Here is an 11,971-nt window from a genome sequence, read left to right as displayed (position 1 = left end):
GATCACAGTAGTATTTTGTGATGCAACAACAATGAAGATGTATATATATATGTATATATATATATATACAAAAAAATAATACATAAATATGTTTTCCATCACTTTAATTTGAGTAATTATTTGAAATGTGATGGAAATGACACTTGTTGGATAAGAAAAATGATTCGGGGAAAATGACAATTCTCTTGTGAATGATGCATGTTCTCTTCAAAAGTTTGGGTTAAGGTTTTTAAGTTTTTTTTTCTTCCTTTTTGAAAGAAATTAATAATTTTATTCAGCAAGGAAATTGATCAAAAGTGACAGCAAAAAGATTTAGAATGTTACAAAAGATTTCTAAGATTTTTAGCTTTCTCTTCATCATAGAATCCTTAAAATATTATCATGGTTTCCACAAATATATTAAGCACCACAAACAAATCAGCATATTAGAATGCTTTCTAAAGGGTCATTTGACACTGAAATATGCCACATGTAATTGCTGAAAATGTAGCTTTTCCATTACAGGAATAAAATGTAATTTTAAAACATACTAAAATAGAAAATAATTATTTTAAATTGTAATAATATCTCACAATATTACCGTTTTACTGTACTTTTAATTACGGAAATGCAGTCTTGGTGGGCATAAGAGCCTTCTTTCAAAAGCATTACAAAATCTTACCAACCCCAATTTTTTGGAACACTATTTGACATTGTTAGTAGATAAATTAAGTCAGGTCCATAGGACCAAAGGTGCCCATAATTGAAGAAAAACCTGTATATGTTAAGGATAAAGACCATAATCGCTGAATTATTTTGTATAGAACTGGTCTAGAGCCAGATCCGGAGTCAAATTAGATTTCCAAGGAACATACAATATTGATTCAGAGAGTGAAACTGGATTTCATTGACAGGGCCCATGGCAGGAATAATGTCCTTCAGTTAAGTAGGGTGTATGTGTGCAAGTAGCACTTACTCTTGAATTTCCAAGCAATGTTCTCATTACCATGCCAACTTGATCCAGCTTCACAGTGACTTGTAAACTCTGCTCTCTGCCAAACTCTCTCTATTTGACCTATTTCCATAATTTACATTCTTAAACAGTGCAGCTTTGAGCTTGGAGACTCATTTAAGGGCTGTGATCAAGCACATATGTGCTAACACGCTTACACACTTCTTTTTCCCAGTGTGTCAGCAGCAGGGCTCTCTGTGTTTTTGTAAAGTCTGCTAGCTTGACTTTTGTTTAATTAATTTAAACTCATGTCTGAAAGCACAACCAATGGGTTACACTCTATAGGGGTCCGCACTATTTAGCTATTGTTATTATTGTTCATGATTAATTAAATATTGATAAGCCTCTCTGAACCTTTCTCAGGCCAGTCTTGGCCGGCCCAAAGAGAGACAGACCGGGGCTGAATTGACCTATTTCTACACTTAACAGCTTTAAAACACCAACACCATCCCTGAACCTCTCTATTGTTGCCATGGAGACACCCTCCAGTCTAATAGAGAAAAAAAGAAGTGAGGAGAGGGGAGAAAGAGAGAGAGATGGGCATGCAGAGCTTGCTTATCCCCCTCACTATGACAGCAGGACCCCCACAGAATGTTGTCGGTTTTATGAAAAAAAAAAAACTCTCTGCAAAGACACATTTATCTGTCAGAGATGAAATATGGATTGAAACTGTGTGTGCCATTGGTGCGGTTATATTTAGATATTGTTTTGATTTGCTGCGATCTGCCGGATTAACCTGCAGCTAGAATACACTTTTAATACCCATGTATTGTGTTATATTATTTAAGCCCTGTTATTTAACAGTCTTTGATGTCAGACAATAACTCAGTGATTAGATGAGCTGGGGTTTCTGGGAAGTGACAAAACCTAGCATTTTTGTCTGAAGCTTTTATATTCACTTTTTACCAGAAGCAAAAATGATTTGGTGCTCTTGCAAAGCTGCATTTAAATGTCATCATGTCAAGGTTTAGATAAGAGGGTGATAACTGTGCCAGTTTGAACCTCAACTTTGAGAACCCACAATATTTCCTATGATTTTACATCTGACAAACCCTAGATAACCCGCCTGGGTCACGTCGCAAGATCTGAGTGTTACACCACGGCAGTCTCCCAGCAAAATACCAAAAGATTTTTTGGTTTGTCACCACAAGGTGTGCTGGATTCGATAAGCAGTCCCCTCCTGCAGATCAAAACCACAGCTAAATGAAGTAGCGTGGCCTTCATAAACTCATAGGTCTGGGTGAAGAATACACAAGCTTTGATGGGAATGGATTCAATCTTTTACAAAGTCATCAGAAGAGAGAACGAGCTCAGCGTTAACATTTATGCTACCACAGGCTCACAGCCCAAGCTGCGGATTATACATAATTACACTGAGATTCAAAATTCCCACCACCTCAAAATTATTTTATCACTGCTGTGATTGTTTTTTTGTTATAAAATTGTTTTCACTACATTCTCAGTGGCCGAGCGATTTCTTTCATGTGTAACAGACAAAATGAATGTAATGGATAATGAGATGTAAGCACTAATTCCCTCGGTTTCTCATCCTCTAGGTGCCAGTCTCACTCGGACAGCAATCAACATAGCAGTTGCAATTTGAATATGCAAATTATGCTCTCCACCCATTCCAAAGGAAAGATGGGCTACACCGATGTTCCGTGCACTCGTCTCGACCAGGGAACGACCTTTCCTCCCCCTTCTTTCCGAGCCCACTCCGTACCCATTATCCCCTCCGTTCAGGGACCTGATTTTGGGGAGGGGGGCAGGAACAAGCTGCATAATGGGGGTAGGGGATCTTCCAGCTACAGCCTAATCAATCCTGAGACTGAGGCGGAGTCAGTGGCAAATTCCAGCCGATCACTTGCCAGCTCCTCTGTGGCGGTGCAGGATCCACAGACACTCACCTGCTCCGAGTCTGCACTGATGTCAAGGGGCCAAATCAAACACAAAAGCCTTGTTACCTACACAACAGCCTTGGGATCAGGTACAAGCTCCAGGAGAGCAAAGACCGTCATTTCTATGACCGTACTTGGATCGGGGGCGAAAACCACACAGTACGCCGCCAACCTGCTGTCTAAGACTACCGGAGGACAGGAGGGTCGGTCTGCTTTCGAGGAAGGACAGCAGGATGATGGTTTACAAACCCCATTTGTGGGGGACGAAAAAGACAACTTATTTTCTGATGGGGTTAGAGGTGTGGCCTGCCTCACAAATCCCACAAGCTGATTGGATAAATGCAAAGATTGCTTTGGAAACTTCATGTTGGTGTTGGTGTCTTCTGCAAGATACTTACTTTTGGAACTATTTTACTGCATTGTGAAGTACAACTACTGACAACCGAATTTAAAACACTGATTTACTGACGACACAATGTGAATAGATGTGAGAGAATGAAGACTTTGGTGGGATGTTGATCTAAAGAGGTACTGAAGAGGATTTATATGCCACTATTTAACAAAAGCTTAAATTTAGAAACCAAATAGTGTGTCATCTCAATGTTGTTTCTCTACTGTAAAGAAGAAAAAATATAATAGATGTCAAAACTATATGTATGTCATATATTCCATGTATATGACGGACAGGAGGGTCGGTCTGCTTTCGAGGAAGGACAGCAGGATGATGGTTTACAAACCCCATTTGTGGGGGACGAAAAAGACAACTTATTTTCTGATGGGGTTAGAGGTGTGGCCTGCCTCACAAATCCCACAAGCTGATTGGATAAATGCAAAGATTGCTTTGGAAACTTCATGTTGGTGTTGGTGTCTTCTGCAAGATACTTACTTTTGGAACTATTTTACTGCATTGTGAAGTACAACTACTGACAACCGAATTTAAAACACTGATTTACTGACGACACAATGTGAATAGATGTGAGAGAATGAAGACTTTGGTGGGATGTTGATCTAAAGAGGTACTGAAGAGGATTTATATGCCACTATTTAACAAAAGCTTAAATTTAGAAACCAAATAGTGTGTCATCTCAATGTTGTTTCTCTACTGTAAAGAAGAAAAAATATAATAGATGTCAAAACTATATGTATGTCATATATTCCATGTATATGACATACCGAGTGACGAAAATAAAGATGCAAAACATGGTAATGCAGAAGCTTTTTTTCCAATAACTGCTGTTCTATAATCTCAGCCCAGCTTTGTCTTTTTGTCTGTTTTGCTTGAGGTCTTGATAAGAAAACGGCAGTTTCTGAATAAAATCTGAATGTCACCCTGTCATTTGATCAGAGAGTATCTGCCCGTAACCGTGCGATCGATTTTGTGCATCTCACACCTTCTGTTTTTAACAGAGAGCTCGCTGAGCGCCGTAGCCAAGTATCTGCAACCATCGCCTGAAATGATCCAACGAGCATGCTGAATGGAGAGAAACCGGCAGTCACCATCGGTCTCCATGCCAACAGAGATCGGCGGAGTCGGATGCGGCAGCCTCTCTATCCAACAAGACCATCAATGGATTTAATCATTTACTTGTTTATCTCCTGTGAAAGTAGCTATTGCTAATTAAGCCCAGACTCATTATTTTGCATCAGCTATTTTGAAACCGCAAAAAGGGAGGAAAAAAAGTTTCCTTAACTAGCTCGTTTTTTCAGGTGAGGGTGGAATTAATCCGCAGAAATATTAAAGTACAGTGTCACTGATGTCTCTCATCGTGTTTACCTTAAACGAGGGCAACACGAGTGAGTCGCACACAGATCGCTTTATGAATTATCGGGCTAATTTTCTGAGCGCGAGTCTCAGCGTGAGGTGACATTATAATCCAAATAGGAAAAAAAAAATAACAACCGCTGGCAGCCTGCGCCAACAATTTCTTCCAACTGAGCTCCACAGAAGCAACATTTGGCAATTTTTTTAATTAATTTGCAGACAAACATATTTGTTTTGCTTTCATGCACCGTGTCTCTACGCAGATCTTGTGTGAGCCATTGGCTCTGAAACTCATAATGGGTGATCCTTTCATTTTGTGAGAACATTACACGTTCATCCAACAGCTTAATATTCAATCACAAGTCAATATTTGCTCCGATGGGAGGAAGCCATGAAAACACTGATGTAATGTACAAAGAGCTGGAATCCTGTGTGGATGTCTTGGGGTTTGTTTGTTTTGTTTTTTTGGTAGAACGCTGCATCCCTGTACTATTGCATCTGATTGAGGAGCAGGCCCATTTCTCCTCTATGCTGATATATTAATAAAGGCAGGATGTTTCTTTGAGGCAGGCTGCTAACAATAGAGAGAGTACAACTGCACAGCACAACAGGGGTAGACCAACAGATTCTGGTGGGAAATGAATGCTGAGCTGAACACAAAGCGCAGAGAACGTAGACTCAATGAGGGCAGTGAAAATACATGAAATGTATCTGTCACCTGGAATGAGCTGCAATAACTTCAAAATTACTCTTTTCGCAGCAATGTACCTTTGGTTTGTCTAGTTCAATTTTTTTGTTTTGTCTAAAGCATTCACACGGTCTAGATGGTTCGCACTGGCACAGAATACAACTTGTGGGTAAAATGTGTAATTTTGTAATAACTGCTAAGGAAAACACTTTCACAATTCAACTCAGAGCCCAAACCAAAACTGAAGATTTCTGATGGATGACTAGCTTTTTCATTATTCAACAGATAAAAGATAATGAATAATGAGTGCATTCAATGATACAGTAGATAAACAGATTACTTATTTTAAATAGCTTTGGTTTTGAAAGGATGTGAAGAACTTCTCATGTTTAATAACAAAACAATTTCTATTACAAATGGGATGCTTAAGCAATATCACACATGCAAATCAGTGCAATCTATGTGAAATGGAAGTCATTTGCACATATCCTGTAAAGAAATCCTAAAAAGGTCTGTATTTTTGTCTTGAAAAATGTGTTACTAAATTGTCCGTTTCATTGATTTGATAGTTTGATAGTTGATAGGCATCATTAATTTATATTAAATTCAGGTGCATTCAGTAGTTCTTTAGCTAGCGTTAGCATCAGTGTTCTTCACCATTGTGCTATCCATACTTCAAGTTACACAAAGAACTTCTACTTTGTGTACTTTTTGTACGGATACCGCAATGGTGAAGAAAATTTATGGTAATGCTAGCTAAAGAACTACTGAATGCACTTGAATTTAATATAAATGATGTCTGGGTTAACATGGGCAGCAATAATCAAATCAGTTACATTTTTGTAAATTATACTGATACTAGTGAGCTTTAGAGAGCGGACTTCATTTTTCATTTAGTTTAAAGTGCCCCTATTATGCCATTTTGAATATTGCCTTTAATGCAGTGTGTAATGTAGCTGTATGTGAATGTAAACAATCTGCAAAGTTGTAAAGCCAAAAGTGTACAATAACGTTATTGTCTCCCAAAAGAAAGAATCGACTCTGAACAGCCTAAACGAGTTGTCAGTAATTCAAATCCCGGATATACGTCACGGTGTAAAACGTCATGACGCTGTGCCGGTGAATTTGTTTTATTTTCACTTCCGAAAGATGAGGCTGCAAAGAATCAGTGGTTAAAATTCTTTTTTTTTTCCACTGTACCACAGCAGTACAACCCAAATCTTTTTTTTTTTTGTGTTCCCGTCATTTTACTGACGACTGCTTCTCTAATATCGGGGAGTTCAATGCGGGATTCATAAACCGCTTGCTCTTGAAAGATGGCTCAGTACCCAGTTTATTTGGACCAGCTGGCTCCACTGAATCACAACCTGTAAGTATGATAAATAATAGATGTTTATATTTTCTATCAAGTGTTCATAATACAGAACTATGGCAATGGGCATATCGTTTCTGACACGCGCTGTATGCGGTAGACCAATCACAACAGACTGGGCCGTCTGACCAATCAGAGCAGAGTTGGCTCACAGAAAGGAGGGGTTTAGAGCGAACGAATCTTAGAACTGCTTCGAACGAATCGCTTGAGAATCATTGGAAAATGGGGTGATATTAAATGCATATTATGAGAAAACAAAAGCGTTTTTTGACCTTGCATACATGTAAACCTATTGTAGGAGACTCCCAAAACAATATTAGGAACCTTAAAAATGGCATAATATGGGCACTTTAAGTTGATTTACTTGAAATTAAATTAATAACTATAGACATTTAAAAATAAAAACTAATAAATATGACAAACACAACAAAATTACTCAAACTAAAATCAAAATGAAAATAAATACAAATTCAAAACATATTAATAAAAACTATAATAGTATCTCAATTATACTAAAATAACACTGATATTTACAAATAGTTAAGTAGTTTGAGAGCATAGGGAGATTGACTCCAGTGCTCCATGGGAGTGTGAGCGAACTAAAGATTTCTTTTGGCAGAATTTGCTTGTCGCGATGCTCAGGTGGAGATTGCATTGCAAAATCACGGGTAATTACATGATTATTTTAAAAACATGTTTAAATAATGTGGGCTGATGGCTTCATTAACAACCTTGTTAATCACAGCTCTCAGTAGGTCTTCCTTTAATGGTTTATAAGTTATTAAAAATCAGTTCATCTGTGTACAAATAAAATGGCCTTTTTACTTCAGGAATCTGACTGTTGCACTCTGAGCTTTAAGATTCTCTCTGAGTTTAGTAAAATGCTGCGGTGTCAACATGGTGAAATACATTAGTAGGGGTGACCTGCACAATACATACTGTAATCTAATTTTTTTTTATAGCAATCTGTTGTGAGTACAATCTTCATCTGATGCGAGTATTCCATTCTGATGACTCTTCACAAAAACATCTCTTTCTTAAGGTGCAAAACATTTTAAATGAGCACAAAAGTACTAAATGCACCTTTAATTAAGCAGTGAAGTGAAACTATACATCGTTAACATTCAGCATTTCCTTGAGGTACTTTATCAAAGGGCTCTTCATAAAGCAGATGAAAGGCGTATATGTGCACAATAGACTGACTCTGAATTCTTCCCAGGTGAGACAGTGCTTTGTGATGTGAAGTTGACAATGAGATTGATTACATAAAAGGGAACTTATGATTCTCCATGATTAGCTACATCCCAGTGGTGGATCATTAAAACATACGTGACTACTTTAATATACTTGATCATAAATCTAGTGCCGCTATTTACAAGAAAGTGCAAATTTTCATATTTGTTGTTATTGTTAGAGGCTAGTGACCACCATGCAGTGTAGTAGCAAATGATTTAAGACACTTCTTATATCCGCCTAAGTAACACACGAACACATTTTATCCCACGTCTGAACATAATATATAAAAGGTGTCCATAAAATACAGTGAAATTACTTCATATCATGGAGTTGATTAAAAATAGTTCCGGTGAGAATACTATGAAAGTATGTGATAGATAAAATAGAAAAATATTCTAATTCATTTCATGGTTATAACAACCCATTAAATTGGATTTTCACAATGAAATTCAGTGAATAGACTGTTTTCAATAAACCAGGATTAGTGGTGTGACAAAGATTAGGCCGTCAATATCATAATGAGATACATATGATTTAAAAATGGTTTACAGTAAGCCTTTCCTCTGGCAACGCAGAATCAACAAACAGATGCAACTAATTTGTTACATCTGTGTTACTCTCCATTCCAAACTGATTTTTCGACTTTGTGCCACACCAAGCTCCAACTACATTCCAGACAGTGATGGACGCTTCGCTGACCACCACCTGCATCACTTCAGCTGAAAAATACTACAATTAATAACACATTAACTCATTTATTAAATAAACATGACTATTACTGCACATATGTAACTAGTTTTGCATGTGCACATTTATTTAAATCTGCCTGAGGAGTTGAGATCCACCTGCTGAGTTTCTCTCAAGGCTTCTTTCTCATTCCCACTAAACATCTTACAATTTTAGAAGTCTTGCTCACTGGGGGGTTTAAAACAATATTTTCCGTAAAGCTGGTTTTATTGTGAAAAGCACTATGCCAAAAAAAAAAAAAACTTATGTAGCTTTCTGCTCTCTTGGTAACCACACACATTTTCTATTTCTCATGCACATATCCACATTTTCAGATGAAAGATAAGTATTATGGGTTCTGGCTTTGTGAAGCCTCTTCCCACTGATGTTGGTGTGCTTTTTGTGTACAGCAGAATTGATAAGAGCAATTAGATTATGCTTATGAGCTTAATTAGAAAGATGATACTGTATCTAATTTCTCATGCAAATACCATTACAGGAAATCATGAGTTGAGGAGAGAAGGGGCTCTATGAGTGAGCGCAGAGAGGCTATAATAACATGTGAAACGAGTTTCAGTGGGTGTTTCCGAGAAATTAGAAGGAGAAATACACAATTATTTCTAAATTAATAGATGTCATTATTTGCCAAGACTCAGGATGTGTGAATACTGGCCACCATATGATTAATCTCAAATTGAAAATAAACAAAGATGGAGTACTTGCCAAAGCACTTCAAATGGAAATAATGTTAAAATTTATGTTGAGGGAAAAGATCCATGATTTGGCTAGTTACATTATGTATATTTTGCTTTACTCACAAATACAAATTGAGCTTAAAAATTATAAATACAAAAAAAAATTATATTTTAAAAATCTATAGATATTATTAAATAAGGGGTCATATGATGCGATTTCAATTTTTCCTACAGAAGATCTGTAAAGTTGCAAAGACTAAAGTCTCAAATCCAAAGAGATATTCTTTATAAAAGTTAAGAGTCAGCCACGCCTACCTAAAACGGCTCGTTCTAACACACCCCCACATGTCTACGTCACGATGTGGGAAGATTTGCATAACGCCGCCCAAATGTTCACGCAAAGAAAGAAGGCATAACTTTTATTCTAGCTGTAGTATTGTTGCTGCTGCCATGTCGTGAAGACGCTGTGTGTTTCATTGTGAAAGTGAAACTACTTTCTTTGGCCTTCCAAAAGAAGACACGACTAGATCTCAGTGGTTAAGTTGTATTTACAACACTGTTCCAGAACAGTTCAACCCAAATATTCAGATGTGTGCAGCACATTTTATGGAGGACCGTTTCCTGATCCTGGTAGAGTAGACTACAATGCCGGCTGTTCTGACTCACAGTCTGTAAGTACATTTTCATTTAAAGCAGGGATGGGCAACTGGCGGCCCGCGGTGTCGCAGTGTCTTTTACGCAGTGTCTTTTAGTACGGCCCGCTGGATCATATTAGACTTGGATGATCAATTTTAAAACATTTGAAAAGCAAGTCACGTAAAGATTGCTTTCAGTTTATGATGTTAATACTATCTCCAACCAGGAGAGGTCGCTAGTTTCCAGCCGCTCCCCTATTAATTTCAGCGTAGTAGGACGTGCACTCTAATGTAAACATTCATTAACATTAGCAAATAATAAATGAAAAGCTGACCATGAAAACAGTATTTTCAAGTCAAGATGGTAAACAGATTATCTTTTTACCAAGTTCAAGGGGATACTGACCCATCCCTTACACCTTAACCCACCCTTAAACCTACCCATACCAACAAATCTGTCCCTAACCTTACACATATCCCTCAATAGCAGCAAAAGTGTTTTGCAATACAATATGAACACAATAAGTACATTGTACTTAATTTTTTATGTAAGTACATAGTAGGTAAGGCTACTTAATATAAAGTGGGGCCAAGTTTTCCTTCTGAATTAGCATAACTGCACAAGTTGTATACTTAATAAAATATTTAAAAACAAATGACATTAGTTATACTTTAATTTCCTTCAATAAAAAGGAAATTGAGCAAGACGCTTGTTGTTCATCATTTCTCCGATCACAAATGCAGACATGGTTTTTAGACGTGGCGCGATGCAACGCGTAAAAAGACAGTATAAGTCATTATAATCCGTAATTATGTCCCCACTGGATGCAACAAATGCCTCGTTTATAATGGGTTTTAATGTTTTTGTCTCATCGCTCCGGCCAGACAGGGCAGCACAGTATGGTAAGTGGCGTAACATTTCCATCACATGCTTGAGGTATTCGGACAATCACAACGCACTGGATAGCTGGCCAATCAGAGCACACCTCGCTTTTCAGAACGATGAGCTTTGTAAAAATCGACGCGTTTCAGAAAGGCGGGGCATAGAGGAGAAACAATAATGTACAGTATGTGGAAAATAATGTGTTTTTTTAACCTTAAACCGCATAAACACATTTCATTACACCAAATACACAATTCTTTTTAGCAACATCATATGAACCCTTTAAAAATTATTTATATAAAAGCACAAAATAGACATTAAATGACTCTGTTTGAACATGCACAGCACAGTTTTGCAGCTGGAGAGTGAAACATAACATGAAATCTACAATGATCTCTCCTTGCTGAAAGCCTGGTCTGCCAGGCACCGTTCTGCTGCAGCTCTACAGATAAAGTTATCTAAATATGGTTTCACAAGAACTTTAAAGCAACTAGAGGCATCACCTATGGCTAATCCACACTGACTTTGCATCTTTTAAACTGCCTCATTAAACTTTCATATGAAATGAATAATCATCACAATTAAATTAATTTGATCTTGGGCTCCTTGCACATGCCTGTACCCTGAGGATTCCTCAAACAAAACTAACCCTAGTTTTCATGTTCACTGGTCTAGCCGATTTACCCATTTCAGCAGAAGAGAGAACAGATCTTTGCAAGGAGGACAAGAAAAGAGGATACAGCATGTTGAGGGAGCTCTGCATGATCTCTGGCAAATAAGCACACTTCTGTAAGCTATTTTTGGTGTTTGTGAATAAGAAAAGAAGAGCGAACAGAAGGAAAAGATGGAGAACAAGTGTATCAGACACAGGCAGGCACAAGAGAAAAAGAGACAAAAGATATCGCTCGACAATATGATGCCCTTCATGTTGTAATGCACAATCACTTCAAACACGGAGAGGTTCATTACTCTTGAATTCACATTTTTAAGATGCCATTATAGATAAGCATTTACAGGGCTTTAAATATAGGTCTATGCTGATAAATCTAACTGCATTCTTTTAGTTTTGTTTTTTCTGTACATTT

General features: G+C 37.5%; 1 pseudogene; it reads left to right on the top strand.

Moving 5' to 3' along the window:
• Nucleotides 1-3,257, top strand: part of LOC107722447 (pro-neuregulin-3, membrane-bound isoform-like) — a 161,183-nt pseudogene extending 157,926 nt beyond the window's left edge.
• The last annotated feature ends 8,714 nt before the right edge of the window (nt 3,258-11,971 follow it).

This window comes from Sinocyclocheilus rhinocerous, unplaced genomic scaffold, assembly GCF_001515625.1.
Source record: "Sinocyclocheilus rhinocerous isolate Xijiao unplaced genomic scaffold, SAMN03320098_v1.1 scaffold1175, whole genome shotgun sequence".
Taxonomy (NCBI): Eukaryota; Metazoa; Chordata; class Actinopteri; order Cypriniformes; family Cyprinidae; genus Sinocyclocheilus; species Sinocyclocheilus rhinocerous.
Note: the sequence above shows the minus strand (reverse complement) of the source record. Positions and strands in the feature narration are given on the sequence as shown.